The 21,187-nt window shown below is 37.3% G+C and overlaps 1 non-coding gene across 1 annotated transcript; it reads right to left on the bottom strand.

Annotated features, from left to right (window-relative positions):
• Positions 1-18,332: 18,332 nt before the first annotated feature.
• On the bottom strand, positions 18,333-18,440 carry LOC141680453 (small nucleolar RNA R71). The gene has a single exon (XR_012558336.1). It is a non-coding gene; the product is annotated as a small nucleolar RNA R71 (small nucleolar RNA).
• Between the last annotated feature and the right edge of the window lie 2,747 nt (positions 18,441-21,187).

Genomic DNA, 21,187 nt, shown 5'->3' with positions numbered 1-21,187 from the left:
AAGACCAGATTTGAATAGATTAAATCTTTAAAATATCATCAAAATAAAATGAAGTTACGAGATACTTCATTTGATGCAAACATCATTTTTGAAAACTTGACCCTGCCAACACTCAACAATCGCCCAACCGTAGCCTTTCTATCGAAGTGCTCTGGGTAGTGTTGCAGAAATATCCAATTGGATGATGAACTCATTACGGGAGTTTGCCGCGCCACGAAGACCACTTACGATGATCAGTCGTAGTAGTGCAACCCCACCATTTTCTACATGTAGAGGAGAACCTGTCGGATTTACTTGTCAACCGAACACTGAACTCCTAAGGAATGGACCGCCTTAGCGGAACTTCCAAGCCATTTGGGCCAATATAATAAGGCTGGGCCGGCGCTACTCGACCACTTACGCCACTCCTAGTTCAGATGAAATCCATGACTCTGAAACGTTAAGCTCGTCCCCACTTTCCCCAAGTAGAAACTTGTTGATACGGCTCCACCAAGAAGTCGTATCTAGTTGGAAAGGAAAACTCACCGATATTTCCCAGGCGATGCCTGTTAATGGATTAACTTGTTCCAAGAATTTTACTTCCCGAGTGTTGGGTAAGTAATCAATTCATTTATCAAAACAGCAACCTTGTTGCGAATATAAAACACACCACAGAGCCGGATCCCTCAGGTTTTGAGCGAGTATTTAAATCCCCTTCGAAAGGAGGCTCTTAAATATAAAAATGAGTTTTGGGATCTGCTCTAACTTTTAAAAATCATTTTGAAGTCTCGCAAAACATTTTTAAGAATGTTTGGAGTGATGCTGATTTAACAAGGTAAATCAGTCCCAATATATTAGAAAATATCTGAATATTATTATGTAAATAATATTCCCATAAAGAATAATCTTTATAAAAATAATTGAAGTAGAAGTTTTAAAACTTATACTTGAAATGAATATTAAATAACCAAAGATATACCTATACGAAAGTACTATCTTTATTTGAATAATCAAAAGTGAGTTTGATTATCGACACCTTATTCTTTAATAAAATAAAGAATATATCTCAGCAAATAATCGGAGTCATAGATCCTCAAATAAATATTCAAATAATATTCAATAAATAAAATAAGCTGAGTCATAAGCCCTCGAATGAATATTCGAAATAATATTTAATAATAAAATAAAGGAGTCATAAGTCCTCGGATGAATATTCGAAATAATATTCAATAATAAAATAAAGGAGTCATGAGTCCTCGAATGAATATTCAAGATAATATTCATTAATAAAATAAAGTTATCGAATAACCTTATTCGATTAATAGTTTTGAAAACTATAACCATATATATATATATATATAAATATATATATATATAAAATCTACTCGGGATCCTCGACTCCCGGTTTTAGAAAATGTTTTCACCTTTGGGTCCCTATACTAAGGGTATATGCAAATTACCGCTATTCTCTAGCATAGGTATTATCAACTGAATCAACAGATATATATGGCAAGGATACGAAACAAGCATGCATATATACCATATCACATGCTACAATATATCGCAAGAATTTGCTAATAACAAATATGCATTTATCACAAGATCATGCATATACATATGTATACATCACAACAACAGTATAACGGGTAGAAAATTTGCCTGAGTGCTCCCGGATAGACTTAAGCTTAGAGTGGGTCCGATAACCTATGAACAACAACATAAGTCAGAATTAAACCCCGGTCGCTTAAGAAACTAGACTTTAACCATTTAGAGTCCTAACGTTCGCTTTCGTGCTTAACGATTTACTTAAGTCGTTCGAGTACCCTCGGCTCCACCATTTTTAATAAATTACCCATTACGAGTTTTAAAGCAATTCTTTCGCGAGTGCCTTACAAACTGCCTAATACACTTAACATAATTGTTTCATACTCCAATTAGTCCTTTAAGGTTTTTAACCAAGGTTTCAAAGTAAGGCGAGGGGTAATGGTTCGGTCGCGAAACGCCGTTACTTAAAACGGTCGTTTCTCCTAAACCGTACATCGGAATCAAACGAACTACATATCAAAACGAAGCTCGTAACATGAAATTTCTAAACGTGGCAATGGTCAAAATCTAGCAGTGAGTTCAAGGGTTCTGATCTTAAGAACAAAAACAGTCTACGGTAAATCGGGCATTACGACGGCTATGTTTACGCGATTACCCAATTTTAAACCACTCCAAATCATCTCACAATCAACCCACAATCACAACCCAATCAAAACTCCATCCATAATTTATCATAACAGCCCCAACAAGTCAACATTAACAATTTATACTATTCTTTGTCATGAATTTAAACTACACTTAAGTTCATTAATCAACAACAAAGATTTACAACTCCAAAAACATCCCAAAACCAACTAATCTCTACATACACAACCATCAAGCCTCTCATGAACTAGAATACTCATATTATGCTCTTAACATTTAATAACAAAGCTTGGTTAAGAGATTATACCTTCCTTGAAGCTTCTTAACACAACACAAGAGCTTTGAATGCCTAAAGAACCTTGATCCTTGCTTGTATAACCTTAAACTTTCATAAAAATTCAAGAAAACTAAAGTTATTTCTTGAAGGTTACTATTCACCATCTTCTTCCTTGATTTATTGGAAGAGATTGTGAAGGAATTAAGAGCTTAAACTTATAGGATATCCATATCTATGTACAAGGAACCTTAGATAATTACCTTGTGATTTAACAATGCTTGGAACTTGATTTTTGGAAATTTCTTCTTTGAAAAAGAAGAAAATCCGAGAGCAAGCTTGGAAGAAAGAGAGATTTTTGTGTTTTTGCTTTGATTTGATTCTTTGGTTGGTTGTTTTTGATTTGTTTTTGGGTAATTACCTTTCTAACCTTGACTTTGTGTGGTTATAAACCAACCACATCTCCTTCCTCCCTATGTCATGCTTACATCACATTGTTATGTCATCATCCCTTTCTTGCCCTCTTCTCATTGGTTGGATGACATCATCCCCTCTAATCTCTTTGATTAGCTTCTAATTGTTTGCCTAATGACCACTGATCTGTTATACGGTTCGCTTAACTTTCGTTCTCGTTTCTCGTTTGAGGGATCATACCCGGGATCTTATTACTTGGGTTTCCTTAACCTTTCTCAATACATTATAATCCTTTTATGATCCTTTCTTATAATCCTTTTATTTAAATCCTTTTTACCCAGTTACCTTATACTCAATTCTTTCCGTATCTAGTGGATTCCTGGGAAAAATCAAAGTATTCGGAATTGGATTCTGACGATCTTTACATACACTTATATACCATATAGAGTACTAATAAAATCTCAGAATATCCATAACAGAATCCCTACATAGTGGGGCATGAAAAGTTTTCTCATTCAGTAAAAACACTATTCATAAGAGTTTCAAAAATTTCCAAAAATTGGGGTTATTACAGTCTCCCCTCCTTAAAAGGATTCCGTCCCGGAATCAGATAGAAAATGAATAGGGATACTCTCTTAGCATTGCACTTTCTAACTCTCGAGTAAATTTTCCCACATTGTGGTTCTTCCATCAAACTCTGAATAGTTTGATAACCCTTCTCCTAAGCACTTGTTCCTTTTCACTCTATAACTCTTCCTGGTTGCTCCATATAGGTTACGTCTGGTTGCATGTCTATGCGCTCATATGCCCCTATTTATCTGGCATCCGAATTACACTTCCTTAACATTAATACGTGGAACACGTTATGACTTGCTACATGTTCTGGGGTAAGGCTAGCTCATATGCTAACTTCCCAATACTTCTTAATATATCCAAGGGTCCAACAATTGGTGGACTTAGCTTTCCTTTCTTTCCGAATCTCATTAACCCCTTCCAAGGGAATACCTATAACAACACTAGGTCCCCTACTTCCCATTCCTTGTCCTTTCGTGTCAAATCAACATACTTCTTATGTCCATCTTGGGCTACTACCAGCCGTCCTCTGATTAAATCTATTGAATCCTTGGTCCTTTGGACCACTGCTGGTCCGAGTATCTTGCGCTCTACAACTTCATCCTAACATAAGGGAGATCGACATTGTCTTCCCTCAAGGATCTCATAAGGCGATATCTCGATAATGACATATGATCTATTATCGTAAGATAACTCAATCCGTGTTAAGTGATCATTCCAAATTCTTTCAAGTCTATTGCATGGAATTTTTATCACAGCTTCTAGCACTATAGCTTTGGCGTCTCAATACCCATTCTTTTCCAGTTCGTAATCGCTACTACCTTCCGTTCCTAATATTATACTGGTTATACTTTTGCTCGTTAGCGTTCTATAACCTTTTAATAACCACGTCAACCTTAGTATCACGAATGTGTTTCCATTCCGAATACTACCACAACTTTATTACTCCTTTTTCAGCTGTTTCTATTTCCCAAAGTTTGATCAATCATATAGAAGTAAATGAATTTATTGAGAGATCACTATGATCATGAACACTTGTTATATCGCATAGTTAGTACAGAAGGTGGCCAGTCTTTAGTACTTGACAAGCAATTAAACAATAGATGGTATCCTACTAGGCTTCTATCACACAGATAGATAGTCATTCGGCAATACCTCCCCTTCTGGAAGGGTTGTTCTTCTCAGTTTATATGAAATGAAAAGAAGAGAAAAGAATGAACTGAAGAGAATTGTATATACGTAAAAAATTTTATTGCCATAAAATATCTGGCTTGGAATCTACCTCTGAACTATAGAGGTCTGTCATAGGAGAACAAAACATATATGTATTTATATCAACATCAAGTATTATAGCATCGTATTTCTCATGCCTAAATATTTTCGCTATTCCGTCCATCCTTCTATGGACCCATGTTCTTCCTCGAGCTTATACACAATCACCTTTGAAACTCCCTCGATATTGAAAATCGAACCTGGGATCTCATTCTAGACATCATCGTTACTAGAATTCTATGCTTGCACCGCAACCTTCCTCATATAGTCATACGACCCTCTATTGATAAGGAGGAATAAATATTCAATAGGTAAATAATCTACTTAATTAGTCTATTCAATGATAACTTATACATCACCACGACCCGATTAGTGGTACTTAATCTCAACATCCATTCCAATACAACTCTCATGGTTGTAACCAGCTCATTACTCACAGAATCATTGCTGCATTACTATGGTCCACCACTGACCTACTGTCGTCATTCACTTTCCATGAAATCTTAATATCTAACCATACGGAGTCCATACATGTCGTATATAATACTTCTAAGGAGTTAACATAACCCCCATTCATAATTCATGAAGAACACTCCAGATCCTGACGTACTTTCATGACATGAAGTAGATAAAATTGCAGAAGAGTTTCAATCAAAGCAACGATAGCAGGTTAATACCATTCTTAATCATATGCCTTCAATAGAAGACTTAACTCAAAGGTTCGTTTAGTCCTTTTTGAAACATGGTCCTGGATTATCCTCAGGATAGGACCTTCTAAGATAGATAGCCCGCTCATGGCGATTACACGAATTAAACCTTTACCAACTATTATTACGGTTGGGTATTGCACAGTCATCAGAAGGAATGTCAATCTTTCAAACCATAATACAACCTTTACGGCTTCAACCATTATCACTGTATTCCTCTGGCACGAGCGCCTGTAATTGTCCTCTTACACTTAAAGTGTCGGCCACCTCTTTGGCCTTTCCTGATAATAAAATTTCCTTACATTCAATGTCATTTTAACCACCTCCAAATAAATTTTCTACCTCATTACAATCACTGCTTATGTGAAAATGCTTTTCTTTAATATCTGATGAGTAAAAAAAAATATCACCATTTTTCCATAAGTTATTGCCTCAGTCTTTAGAGGTTAATCACTGTCACGACTGACTCTCAATCATACTTAGAACATCTTTTATCTTAGGTCCTAATTGCCCTGAACAATTTTGACCTTTACTGGTTCGATCCCTACTTTCTCGTGTTTTAACACGTGCCCCACTTGGCATCATTATAATTACGTCATATTCCCTTTATCAACATTTCTATTCTTAAGAATTTTTGAATATTACCTTTCTCCTTGTAAAACCTCTAAGGTTATCCTTCAATCGTTCCTCCTGTATTCCCTAGATACAGGGCATATCAAAATACCATTTACTAATACTAAAACATTGTCTATATACTTCTGAAAAATTTCTCCACTGATTCTTAAAGGTTGTTGTTACCTTAACCCTTTCCAAATCATACTGTCAAAACTCATACTGTCCCTATTAAGGGTGAAATGCCAACCTTTATGCATTCCCCTAGGATTCATTTTAAGTTACCAATGTTCTATCCTTAATTCCACCTTTAAAAAGGTACATGCATCCTTCCATAGATAATCAAGTCATATATCCCTGATAAGGGTGTCTTATTCAATCATTCCCATCTCGGTAGTATATGCCTAATTTCACAATAACATTTGTATTCAAAATGAGGTCAATTAATATGGCCTCCAAAAGATAACAACGGTTATCCGCTTTTCTTTCCTAATTTGGTAATGATAACAAGGATGTTCTGGAAGATATTGGTCGTGTTCAACGTGAACTTCTTCTTAATAATTCCTTATTTACTTTTGTTGTTTATCCCAACAGTCATCTCAATGTTGGGATAACTCTCATACCCGGCGTCTCCCTTTTTGGGTATCGAGCCACCGGTCTTACATTTCACATTCTTGAAGGTCACTTCCTTCATCCAATTTTCCTACTTTCTTACTTTCTTGTCTCATCAATTTATCCGCGTCTCATTATTTATCCTTCGAACTATCTCAAGGTTTCCTCAAATCTTCCCAACTTACAGGGGATAAAATATATGTATCTCTTATGCCCTCAACCATCAATTTTAACTCATGGTGAATCACCCTCATCCTGACGATTACATACTTTTCTATTTCTATTGCTACGAGTCTTTAGGGTTTCCTCACACCCAACTCCCTTATCATTCCTCAAACTCTATTGCCGTTATATTCCTTTCCACTTCAATTTCTTTTCATTTTCCTTTCTCTTATCATTATTTCATAAACCAACACAACATAAGCATTGATTTCAAACATCCCGTCATTCTGGATTCGTGTCCTCAGAACGAATCTTGACAACTTTTACAACTTAGATTCATAATTCATCATACTCTTCTGCCTTTGTTCTGGCTCTAAAGCTTTTACACTATCTCCATAACCTTGGGAATTACTTTCCCGAAAACAATTGACTGAACTTTAATCAGTTTATTATAATCCCTGGCTCCATGCCTTTCTTGGTCTTTCACCAGTGGGTGGCCTCTCTCTTAGAAGGGTAAGTGATAAAAACAGTCTTTTGTGATTCATCCATCATTTAGAATCTCAAATGATTCCTATATTTCCTTTAGCCAGGCTCTCACCTCTACTGGGTTCACTTGTTCCTTGGAACTCTGAGAGCTTAGCGACTTAAAGGTCCTGAAAGAATTTCCCACCACACTGTCTCCTCAGGGTGGTGGTTAGGGATAATAGTCTAAGTTCTCTTGAGACAGGTCCATGAATTACCTTATAGGAGTACCGTCTCGGTTCTCCTTTCCTTACTCGACTTCTGTTTCCTTAGTCTGAACGTTTCCTCCTCCTCCCCGTACTTGGGGTTATCTTATACGTTAAAATCCTCATTTTCCACTTCATTATGTTATGGGTTCCTTCTATCTTGATGGCGTCCTCCCTGACTATCACATTCAGGTTTTGCCCTAAATCTTATTCCTTGAACTATGACTTTCATCTAAGATCTCATCTTTAAGCTCTTAAACATTTGGAACCCAAATTCTATAGGAATACCTCATTATTCCCTTATCATCTCTCTCGGTATTAATCTCATATCTATATGTTGGTTCTCTGCCTTCATTCATCACTTTTACTGGCACAATATGTTCTTTTCCAATAATTTGGGTTGTATTGCAATCTCAAACAGCTTTTCGGTACCGGCTCCGGTTACCTTCTCTTCTTTTTCCATTTTCTCAAAATCTCTTATAAACTCTCCAAAAGACATTATCATCTTGAGTCTCTCCTTTTTACTAAGGGCATCAGCCACCATATTGGCTTTCCCCGAATGATAAAGAATCTCCCAATCATAATTCTTGATTAGCTCTAACCGCCTCCTCTGGCGTATGTTGAGCTCTTTCTACGTAAAAATGTACTAGAGCTCCTATGGTTTGTGTAAATCCCGCACTTCTCTCCATACAAGTAGTGCCTCCAATCTTTAGGGTAAAACTATTGCCACGAGCCTAAGCTCATGGGCGGGGATATCGAATTTTATATTCCCTTAATTATCTTGACACGGACGCGATTATCTTGTTGTGCTGTATAAGAAGCACCCAAATTCCTTATGCGAAGCGTCACTACAAATCACAAAATCTCCTTTTTCCATCCGGCAACGCCAACATAGGGGCCATCACCAATCTTTGCTTCAGTTCTTGAAAGCTGTTCTCGCATTTCTCTGTCCATTCAAACTTCTTAGTCTTACGAGTAAGCCGCGTTAAAGGGGCTACTATCTTTACAAACTTGAACGAATCTCCGGTAGTGACCAGCCAATCCTACCTCTGGTAATTCCCCGAACTATGGTCATCAATTCCTCAGTGGTCCTTTATTCATTCTTGTCAGGACCCTCCATGGGATTCTTCTCAGCAACAATCCCTTCTAGGACAACATCCTCAACCGCTACATCCTCAATATGAACATCATTCGGTCCCTCATTAAGGTGTTCCATTGGATCCACAATCTGATCTCCAATAACTAATAAAACATCATCGCGTTGTTGCTCCTCAACCGCAGGGTTCGGAGTCCCGCTACCATATACGATAACGAACTACGCTTCTATCACGATATTTATAAGGGTTCCCCTAAGGGTTTTAACTGTCAGTACTATATTAGGTAGTCCGACTATGAACTTGGCAAGAGTTCTTATTATCTTAGTGAACTTATTATCTTAACATCACATCATCTCTGAGGTTTATAACGCTTAGCTCTGATACCACTTCTGTAACACCCCCAAATCCGGGGTCGGGGATCCGGGTTGTCACGAGTTCCATTTCCCTTAATAACACCCAATCTTAATAAATAATCAACTACTCTGTACTGTGACCCCACAATAAACACACACACCACAAGTTATAGTCTCAGAGATGAATATCCAAAAATAATCACAAGTCGTTTTATTCCACCAATATGCCAATACACCTAAAAAGGGTTTTCTGAATAAATTTACATTTCTTTGCCATTATTACAATTCATAAATATACATAAATCTGGTACATCAAAAGTTGAAAGCCTAGCCTATTGGTAGCTCCTACCTCAGCTACAGCGACATCAACGCCTATAGGAAACTGCGGAACGTTTCCTATCCGCTCGCGAATTGGGAGCTTGGTCCTGTTCATCTTGTCTATCTGATGTTGTGTGATGAAAGAAGAAAGCAAGGGTGAGTAGCAAGCCCACCAAAATAATATGTATAATGATTAACAATATATGAGCCTTCTCATAGTACTCATGAAAGTCTTGGTCAAAAGAAATGAACCAAGTTGATATCTTAATGCGATGAAGTCGCAAAACATTCAGTATATATATATACATATATACTTTTCAAAATATTGGAAGTCCTCTTCCATGCATAATACACACAGAGTTCCAGTGTATAACTGTATAAAAATATCGTTGCAAGGTGATCTCATATATCTAACCTTATCTCAACGTTTTTCTGAAAATCTTTGTCATGCATAAGATAATCATTTACTAGATATAAGTTTAAAAGATGAAGTTACAAGATACTCCAATATACTTATATCTTTTCCAAATACTACTTGAACTACCACCGTTCAAGTTATAATTAGTTTCAAAAGTTCATCACATAGATGAGACTACAAGACCAGATTTGAATAGATTAAATCTTTAAAATATCATCAAAATAAAATGAAGTTACGAGATACTTCATTTGATGCAAACATCATTTTTGAAAACTTGACCCTGTCAACACTCAACAATCGCCCAACCGTAGCCTTTCTATCGAAGTGTTCTGGGTAGTGTTGCAGAAATATCCAATTGGATGATGAACTCATTACGGGAGTTTGCCGCGCCAGGAAGACCACTTACGATGATCAGTCGTAGTAGTGCAACCCCACTATTTTCTACATGTAGAGGAGAACCTGTCGGATTCACTTGTCAACCGAACACTGAACTCCTAAGGAATGGACCGCCTTAGCGGAACTTCCAGGCCATTTGGGCCAATATAATAAGGCTGGGCCGGCGCTACTCGACCACTTACGCCACTCCTAGTTCAGATGAAATCCATGACTCTGAAACGTAAAGCTCGTCCCCACTTTCCCCAAGTAGAAACTTGTTGATACGGCTCCATCAAGAAGTCGTATCTAGTTGGAAAGGAAAACTCACCAATATTTCCCAGGCGATGCCTGTTAATGGATTAACTTGTTCGAAGAATTTTACTTCCCGAGTGTTGGGTAAGTAATCAATTCATTTATCAAAACAGCAACCTTGTTGCGAATATAAAACACACCACAGAGCCGGATCCCTCAGGTTTTGAGCGAGTATTTAAATCCCCTTCGAAAGGAGGATCTTAAATATAAAAATGAGTTTTGGGATCCGCTCTAACTTTTAAAAATCATTTTGAAGACTCGCAAAACATTTTTAAGAATGTTTGGAGTGATGCTGATTTAACAAGGTAAATCAGTCCCAATATATTAGAAAATATCTGAATATTATTATTTAAATAATATTCCCATAAAGAATAATCTTTATAAAAATAATTGAAGTAGAAGTTTTAAAACTTATACTTGAAATGAATATTAAATAACCAAAGATATACCTATACGAAAGTACTATCTTTATTTGAATAATCAAAAGTGAGTTTGATTATCGACACCTTATTCTTTAATAAAATAAAGAATATATCTCAATAAATAATCGGAGTCATAGATCCTCAAATGAATATTCAAATAATATTCAATAAATAAAATAAGCTGAGTCATAAGCCATCGAATGAATATTCGAAATAATATTCAATAATAAAATAAAGGAGTCATAAGTCCTCGGATGAATATTCGAAATAATATTCAATAATAAAATAAAGGAGTCATGAGTCCTCGAATGAATATTCAAGATAATATTCATTAATAAAATAAAGTTATCGAATAACCTTATTCGATTAATAGTTTTGAAAACTATAACCATATATATATATATATAAATATATATATATATAATCTACTCGGGATCCTCGACTCCCGGTTTTAGAAAATGTTTTCACCTTTGGGTCCCTATACTAAGGGTATATGCAAATTACCGCTATTCTCTAGCATAGGTATTATCAACTGAATCAACAGATATATATGGCAAGGATACGAAACAAGCATGCATATATTCCATATCACATGCTACAATATATCGCAAGAATTTGCTAATAACAAATATGCATTTATCACAAGATCATGCATATACATATGTATACATCACAACAACAGTATAACGGGTAGAAAACTTGCCTGAGTGCTCCCGGATAGACTTAAGCTTAGAGTGGGTCCGATAACCTATGAACAACAACATAAGTCGGAATTAAACCCCGGTCGCTTAAGAAACTAGACTTTAACCATTTAGAGTCCTAACGTTCGCTTTCGTGCTTAACGATTTACTTAAGTCGCTCGAGTACCCTCGGCTCCACCATTTTTAATAAATTACCCATTACGAGTTTTAAAGTGATTCTTTCGCGAGTGCCTTACAAACTGCCTAATACACTTAACATAATTGTTTCATACTCCAATTAGTCCTTTAAGGTCTTTAACCAAGGTTTCAAAGTAAGGCGAGGGGTAATGGTTCGGTCGCGAAACGCTGTTACTTAAAACGGTCGTTTCTCCTAAACCGTACATCGAAATCAAACGAACTACATATCAAAACGAAGCTCGTAACATGAAATTTCTAAACATGGCAATGGTCAAAATCTAGCAGTGAGTTCAAGGGTTCTGATCTTAAGAACAAAAACAGTCTACGGTAAATCGGGCATTACGACGGCTATGTTTACGCGATTACCCAATTTTAAACCACTCCAAATCATCTCACAATCAACCCACAATCACAACCCAATAAAAAATCCATCCATACTTTATCATAACAGCCCCAACAACTCAACATTGACAATTTATACTATTCTTTATCATGAATTTAAACTACACTTAAGTTCATTAATCAACAACCAATATTTACAACTCCAAAAACATCCCAAAACCAACTAATCTCTACATACACAACCATCAAGCCTCTCATGAACTAGAATACTCATATTATGCTCTTAACATTCAATAACAAAGCTTGGTTAAGAGATTATACCTTCCTTGAAGCTTCTTAACACAACACAAGAGCTTTGAATGCCTAAAGAACCTTGATCCTTGCTTGTATAACCTTAAACTTTCATAAAAATTCAAGAAAACTAAAGTTATTTCTTGAAGGTTACTATTCACCATCTTCTTCCTTGATTTATTGGAAGAGATTGTGAAGGAATTAGGAGCTTAAACTTATAGGATATCCATATCTATGTACAAGGAACCTTAGATAATTACCTTGTGATTTAACAATGCTTGGAACTTGATTTTTGGAAATTTCTTCTTTGAAAAAGAAGAAAAGCCGAGGGCAAGCTTGGAAGAAAGAGAGATTTTTGTGTTTTTGCTTTGATTTGATTCTTTGGTTGGTTGTTTTTGATTTGTTTTTGGGTAATTACCTTTCTAACCTTGACTTTGTGTGGTTATAAACCAACCACATCTCCTTCCTCCCTATGTCATGCTTACATCACATTGATATGTCATCATCCCTTTCTTGCCCTCTTCTCATTGGTTGGATGACATCATCCCCTCTAATCTCTTTGATTAGCTTCTAATTGTTTGCCTAATGACCGCTGATCTGTTATACGGTTCGCTTAACTTTCGTTCTCGTTTCTCGTTTGAGGGATCATACCCGGGATCTTATTACTTGGGTTTCCTTAACCTTTCTCAATACATTATAATCCTTTTATGATCCTTTCTTATAATCCTTTTATTTAAATCCTTTTTATCATGTTACCTTATACTCAATTCTTTCCGTATCTAGTGGATTCCTGGGAAAAATCAAAGTATTCGGAATTGGATTCTGACGATCTTTACATACACTTATATACCATATAGAGTACTAATAAAATCTCAGAATATCCATAACAGAATCCCTATATAGTGGGGCATGAAAAGTTTTCTCATTCAGCAAAAACACTATTCATAAGAGTTTCAAAAATTTCCAAAAATTGGGGTTATTACAGTGAGGATCAAACTCAAATAAAGTCCACCCTGGTCAAGAAACCAAAGGAGGCCAAGAAAACTGAGTTGACCACTCAAGCTAACTCTGCATCCTCCAAAAAGGATGTAGTTACAAAAGAGAGCATAAAACAGACTCTAGGGGCATCCTCTCAACAGGGTGTCTCTATTAAAAGAGCACTCTCCCTAGTGCACCTTGTAAAGAGTCTACACCAACACTTGAACACATTCAAATGTATGAAAGAAGGAATAAGGATGGAACATACACATAGACCACATCCTTTGAAGCTCCCTCATCCATTCAGGGGGGCGTCCAACACTCAATCCTGAAATTACTGATCTTATATCTAAAATTTCTTCTTCATACAGTGAGACACTTGAATTTAACTCTCAAGTGTTGCCAAAATCAAGTGACATGGTTCAAGAAACTATGCTCACCACCCAGGAACCACATCCAATTGGGGAGAGGCTACACTCTGGGGTGGACCTTGATGACACAAACACAAATATAAGGGTTTCATCTGTTTTTACTGAAGAGCCTGTGGTATCTACTCAAGCATCTTTATGTGCTAAACAATCTTCACAGATTGATAAGTTTGAGGGTAGTACTCCCGAGGGGGAGCTATCTAAATCCTCTCCTATTCAATTGGAGGTTCCTCATGAAGGAATAACTCCCCTCAAAATCCTAGCTGAAATTGTCTTAACAATTGAAGTTAGGAGTCCAATTGCCAATGAACCTGTTATAGGGGAGGCAAGTCTAGCACATTCAAGTGCCAACTCTTTGCAAGAAGAGCAAGGGTTTGAGGCCATGGTGCATGACAGTAACCTGATCAAATCCCCTCAAATTCAATTGGAGGTTCCCATAAGTGGTGAACAACATACTGTTATAACCACAGTTCTAACTGTGAGTCAAATTGTGGCATCTATTACAGGTAATGTTATTGAACCTCACCCATCCACCTCAAAACCAACAGACATTCCTTCTACATCAAACCTCCCTCAACAACCATCACACCTTATCTCTCAATGGATTCAAGATGCCCAAGCTCAATCCATTACAATGAATGATCTTTTGGTTGATCAACTTACTGGCATTACCAACATCACACAACATCTTCTTACCACAGACATGTCCAATAAGGACTATCAAGCAATCTTGTTATCTTATAAAATTGATGTTGAAGAACAACAACAACAACAACAAAAGATTGTGAATGAAGCTGAGCTGGATGAAAATGTTGACGATTGTCTAAGCAAGGACTTTAGCTTGAGCATGGATGAGGTCTTGGAAAGATTTAGGGAAGAATATGTTACCATTCTGGGAAGCAATGCCAAGACTCTCACTTCACAGAAAGTATATGATACTGTGACAGAAGTCTATAAAGCTCAACTTAAAGTTTTTCATCTCATGAGTAAAGCTCTACAACAGACTCTGGATAACTATAAAGATAGAATAAGAAGGATGGTGATGTAGAAACTGGATGACCTTTCCCTACTCAAGTTCAAATTAAGAACAAGTTTCAAACTTTTACTGACCAAATGGCAAGGTTTGACATGACTACCATGGAGCAAAGCATAACGAATCTCAAACAATCATTTGTAGCTTTGCATGAAGTTGTCCAGAGTCACATTACCAGTAACAATGACACAATGGTCAAACTGGATCAACTTCTGTTAGGTAATGAATCACACACTGAGGGGGGTGAATGTGTTTTTCTGATTTAAGGCTTTTCTTGAAAGTTAATGGTTGAACAAAGTAAATTAAATCTTGTATAGAAAAGTGTTCATGCAGAATTTAAACTTGTAAAAACTAAAGAACATATATCTTCAAAACTCAATTAATTTTATATTAAAATTAAGACTGTTTTGCTACAAAATTTCTAAGCTCTTTGATGTTAAAGAGCTCAGCTTCTTCTTGAGAGTGTTACAGGAATTTTGATCTAAATTGTTACATCTAACTAGAGGACCAGTGTTAACTTTATAACTCAGTTAACTGTTGGTTTATACAGTGGATAATAAACATGCTATTAGCTTTTCTAAACTGTCACTTGTCATTTCTATTTATAGAAAAGTAAATCTTCCATTTCTGTCTTAGCATATCTTTAGCATCATGTGTTCACTTTAATCTTCCTCTGTCAGTTAATCTTTGTCATTGATCTTGCACACTCTTCAAGCTGCTTTTTGTAGACTTGTCAATCCACCTATTGGATTATTTGTTGATTTTTTATCTTGGATATTGAAGTGATCAGCAATTCTGTACTTTGAGACTGTACCTCGAGATCTCCAGTTTGAATTAATAGAACACTTGACATCTCGATAAGTACATAGGCTTATCGAGATCTCTAGCACTCCATATTGAGTTTGGCTTGTAGAGGTCTTCAGCTTGTCGAAATCTCTAGTCTTCACATCTTCACTTTGACTTATCGATAACTCAGAGTTCTCTACTGAATGTAGACTTGTCGATAACTCTAAGTTCTCTAGTGAAGGAAAGACTTGTCGATATCTCCAATCTTTAGTTCTTCAAATTTACTTGTCGATATCTTCCAGAGTTCTCTAGTAGCTTTCCTGACTTCTCCACTCTGAATTCATTCATTTTTTCTATCCCTGTGGATATTGCTCATCCGTCGAGTAGTGATTATATTCCGACGGATGTGCCTAACAGCAGTCATCCGTCGACTAGCCAAACTACTATTCCGATGGATGTTCCTCATCCGTCAATACTCTCTGCAACTTGAATGACTTCTCTATAAGCCATTCTGGAGTTCTCGAATGACTTCTCTATAACATTAAATATGTGACTTGTAGAGATCTTGACTTAGAGTATTTTTCTCCAAACAGATTTATTCAACTCCAAGCTTCTTCAAAATTCTTCTGAGGCATGATCTTCTTGAATTTCTTTCAGATAGAATCCTTAGGCTTGATACTATTTTAGGAAAAAGACACTGATAAGTGGCATTTTATACAACTTAGAGCATCTCATATCGGCTTGAATTGGTGTCTTGAACTCAAGTATTTTGTGTATTTGACGTATTTTCTAGTGTTTTTGCATTTCAGGGTATAACTTGCTTAGATAGGTGGTTTTCATCAAATAAAGCTTAAGGAAGTGCTTAGAATCAGTCTAGGGGTGATGAGCGAAGAAATCAGCAAAAATAGAAGCAAAATAAAGTATTTTCCAGAAGGGTAGCAGGCGGCCGCGCGCCAGGAGCAAGCGACCGCGTGCTAGCAGACGGCCACGTGGAGATAGCAGGCGACCGCCTGCGGGCGAAAATTTAGAAACTAGATTTTATTACTTCTAGTACAATTGGGCTTCTATTGGCGCTGGTTCTCTTGGGTTATTATGTAAACCTTATGGGAAGACGTTTTCTTAAGGAAGATCATCAAGAGCAAGGGCAAGAAGATTGAGAAGACCGTTTTAGCACGCAACAATGAAGAAGAGGAAGCATACGTTTATCTTGTGATTCTTTTAAATCGTTGTAACAGTGGATGCTAGTTTTCTTTATACTTTAAACCTTAATACTCTTGTGACGTACTTCATTATTAATTAAGTATTTTTATTAGCCTTATATCATTGTTATATTATCATGCTTTCATATGAACCCATGGTGACGATGAGTTCAATTATGGGCTAATCGTGATCATGGGATCCTAACGGATTTATTATGGAATTCTTTAGTTAAATGTTTAATACCTTGGTATGTGGTGATTGTATGATATCTAGTATAGGTTGTGCTTATTCGTCTTATATGCGTCACGAGCATGTAAGATAGCCTGTTAATCTCTTGTGAAGCGACAGTGAATCTTGAGATTTAGAACTTGCCATGCTAGCATAGGTTTATGTATTGTATGCATGATTAGTGGGCAACTTTAACCGTTTTATTTTCCCTGTATAATCATCATGAATAACTTGTACTTAAATAGTTATGTTGTCAAATTCTGTAGACATATAGGGTCTCAACATAATTGATGCCTATTCAACTTCTATCTTAATTGTGGATGCTTGGTAGAATGGTATTCGTACAACGAAAGTTGGCATTTATCAGTTTCGTGTTGTTCGATTAATATCATCACCATTACATGCTAAGGTTAATAACAATAACTATTGAATGAAGTAGTAGTGAAGTTATGATCTCATGTATGTTTAATATTGTTAATTCAAGTGTTTAATTCTCGTAGTAATTATTATTTTACCAACCTTAATTGTTATTGTCGTGGCATTGAAGAATAACCATACATTGGTGAGTAAGTGTTAATTAAATATAATTAATCAGAGTCTCTGTGGGAATGAACTAGAAAACATTCTATATTACTTGCGAACGCGTATACTTGCGTGATTTATTTAGCGCATGCTTTGTGCCTAACAAGTTTTTGGCGCCACTGCCGGGGACTCGGTGTTAATTTGTTTAGTTTATGTACTTTCCATCAGTGGTCATTAGGATTTATTGATTAAGACTTGTTACTTACTGCTTCCGATTGTGTTTCAGGTACTCTAGCGAGTGTTTATGCAAACACGTTCTCGCACTCGCAAGAGAAATCTGGATAAAGCTGAGGAAACAGATAAAGCTCTTGACTCTCCGGAGAAGATAGTTTTTAAAGATTCGGATAAAGAGAGTGAAAAGAAAGAACCTGAAACAATGGGTGATCGTCTAGCTCAAGCTGATCCAGCTCTTATGGACTTTTCTCAGCCTAAAATTGATGACATTCAGTCCAGCATCATTCATCTGGCTATTCAGGCCAATACTTTTGAAATCAAGCCGGGCACTATTCAGATGGTGCAGAATTATGTTTCTTTCGGAGGGGCTGCGACTAAAGATCCCAACATGCATATCAGGAATTTTGTCGAGATCTGTAGTACTTTCAAATATAATAGTTTTACAGATGCGGCTATCAAGCTGAGGCTTTTCCCATTCTCTCTGAGGGACAAAGCTTAGGACTGGTTACATTCTTTACCAGCTAGGTCCATCACTACTTGGGAAGATCTTGCGCAAAAGTTTCTGGTGAAGTTCTATCCAATGGCCAAAACTGTAGCTATGAGGAGTGCTCTTACTCAGTTTGTGCAGCAACCAGGAGAATCTATGTGCGAAGCTTGGGAGCATTACAAGGAGATGTTGAGAAAGTGTCCATATCATGGGATGCCTGATTGGATGGTTATCACTGGTTTCTATAATGGTTTGGGGGTCCAATCTCGACCCATGCTCGATGCAGCTTCTGGAGGCACCTTGTGGGACAAAATCTATACTGAGGCCTATAATCTCATTGAAACTATGGCTGCAAATGAGTATCAAAACCCAACTCAAAGGATGATGCCTAGAAAAGTAGCAGGTATTCTGGAAGTTGATGTAGCTACAACTATTGCAGCACAGCTCACAGCGCTGACTATGAAGGTCGATTCTTTAACCAACTATGGCATAAATCAATTATCTAGTGTCTGTGAGCTTTGTGCAGGCTCTCATGCTACGGATCAGTGTTCTCTTGTTAATAAATCTGTTTAGTATCTGAACAATTTCCAGAAACCACAGTAGCCTGTGCCCGCTACTTATCATCCTAATAACAGAAATCATCCCAATTTCAGTTGGAGCAATAATCAAAATGTTGTTCAGTAGTCATCTCAGCAAGCTGCAAATAAACAGTTTAATCCACCTGGATTCCAGCAACCTCAGCATAATGCTCAAAGGCAATCATATCCTCAATAAGGAGGTGCTGCTCCACCTTCTAGTACTGATTTCGAGGAGTTAAAGCTGTTGTGCAAAAGTCAGGTTATTTCTATCAAGACCTTGGAAAATCAAATTGGACAAATAGCCAATGCTTTGCTCAATCATCAACCTGGCACACTTCCCAGCGATACTGAAGTGTCAGGCAGGAAGGAAGCTAAAGAGCAAGTCAAAGCTATCACCTTAAGGTCTAGAAAAGTTGTTGATGCTGAAAAAGCAAAAGATGAAGAAGTTGAAGTTGTAGATGAAGAAGGAATGCAAAAGGAGAAAGAGGGGGAACCAAGGAAGACTACTGTTGAACACACTCTGCCTGAGGGTAATACAGGGGAGAAATAGCTCTATCCTCCACCACCTTTTCCTAAGCGATTGCAAAAACAAAAGTTGGACAAGCAATTTGGTAAGTTTCTGGAGGTGTTCAAGAAACTTCACATCAACATACCTTTCACTGAGGCTCTTAAGCAAATGCCTAGTTATGCGAAATTCATGAAAGGTATTCTTTTGAGGAAGGTGAAACTGGATGATCTTGATACCGTTGCTCTGACGGAAGAGTGCAGTGTCGTGCTGCAACAAAAGTTACCTCCAAAGCTTAAGGATCCAGGTAGCTTCACCATTCCTTGCACCATTGGCAAGTTATCATTTGACAAGTGCCTTTGCGATTTGGGAGCAAGCATCAATCTGATGCCGTTGTCTATCTTCAAAAAGCTGAATTTGACTGATCTGAAGCCCACCTACATGTCTCTACAATTGGTTGATCATTCGATTACATACCCACGAGGCATCGTGGAGGACGTGCTTGTAAAGGTGGACAAACTCATCTTTCCTGCAGATTTTGTCATTCTGGATTTCGAGGAAGATAAGAAGATTCCCATAATATTGGGAAGACCCTTCCTGGCTACAGGTCGTACCTTGATAGATGTGCAAAAAGGTGAACTCACTATGAGGGTGCAAGATCAAGATGTGACATTCAATATGTTCAATGCGATGAAATTCCCTACGGAAGATGAGGAGTGCTTCAAGGTGGATTTGATCGATTCTGCAGTTACTTCAGAACTTGATCATGTGCTAAGGTCTGATGCCTTAGAAAAAGCCTTATTGGGGGATTTTGACAGTGAAGATGATGAAGGCAATAAGCAGTTACAATATCTGAATACTTCTCCTTGGAAACGGAAGTTAGACATGCCATTTAAATCTCTTGGTAATACTAATCTCAAGAATGCTGAGGGAAAGCTCAAACCATCTATTGAGGAAGCACCTACTTTGGAGCTTAAACCACTGCCTGAACACTTGAGGTATGCTTTTTTAGGTGATGCATCTACTTTGCCTGTTATTATTGCATCTGACCTTTCAGGTAGTGATGAGGACAAGTTCTTTAGGATTCTGAGAGAATTCAAATCGGCCATCGGATGGACTATAGCAGATATAAAAGGGATCAGCCCTTCGTACTGCATGCATAAAATTCAGCTAGAGGAAGGTAGCAAGCCGACTGTTGAGCAATAGCGAAGGCTTAATCCTATCATGAAAGAAGTGGTGAAGAAAGAAATTCTAAAATGGCTGGATGCAGGAATCATATATCCTATTTCAGACAGTTCTTGGGTGAGCCCCGTGCAATGTGTACCTAAGAAAGGAGGTATTACTGTGGTAGCAAATGAGAAGAACGAGCTCATCCCCACTCGAACAGTCACAGGATGGAGGGTATGTATGGACTACAGGAAGTTGAATAAAGCCACGAGGAAGGATCACTTCCCAAATTCATTCATTGATCAGATGCTTGACAGGTTGGCTGGTCATAATTATTATTGTCTTCTGGATGGCTATTCGGGCTATAATCAGATTTACAATGCATCAGAAGATCAAGAGAAGACTACTTTCACTTGCCCATTTGGCATGTTTGCTTTTCGCAGAGTTTCTTTTGGCTTATGTGGTGCACCTGCCATTTTTCAGAGATGCATGATGGCCATATTCTCTGATATGATTGGAAATAATGTCTAAGTGTTCATGGACGACTTCTCCGTCTTTGTATATTTGTATGATGAATGCTTGAATAATCTTCGTTTGGTGCTCAAAAGGTGTATTTAGACCAATCTGGTGCTCAATTGGGAAAAATATCACTTCATGGTGCAACAAGGCATCATTCTTGGGCATAAGTGTAACGCCCCCAAATCCGGGGTCA

This window comes from Apium graveolens, chromosome 1, assembly GCF_009905375.1.
Source record: "Apium graveolens cultivar Ventura chromosome 1, ASM990537v1, whole genome shotgun sequence".
Taxonomy (NCBI): domain Eukaryota; kingdom Viridiplantae; phylum Streptophyta; class Magnoliopsida; order Apiales; family Apiaceae; genus Apium; species Apium graveolens.
This window is presented reverse-complemented; position numbering and strand designations above follow the sequence as displayed.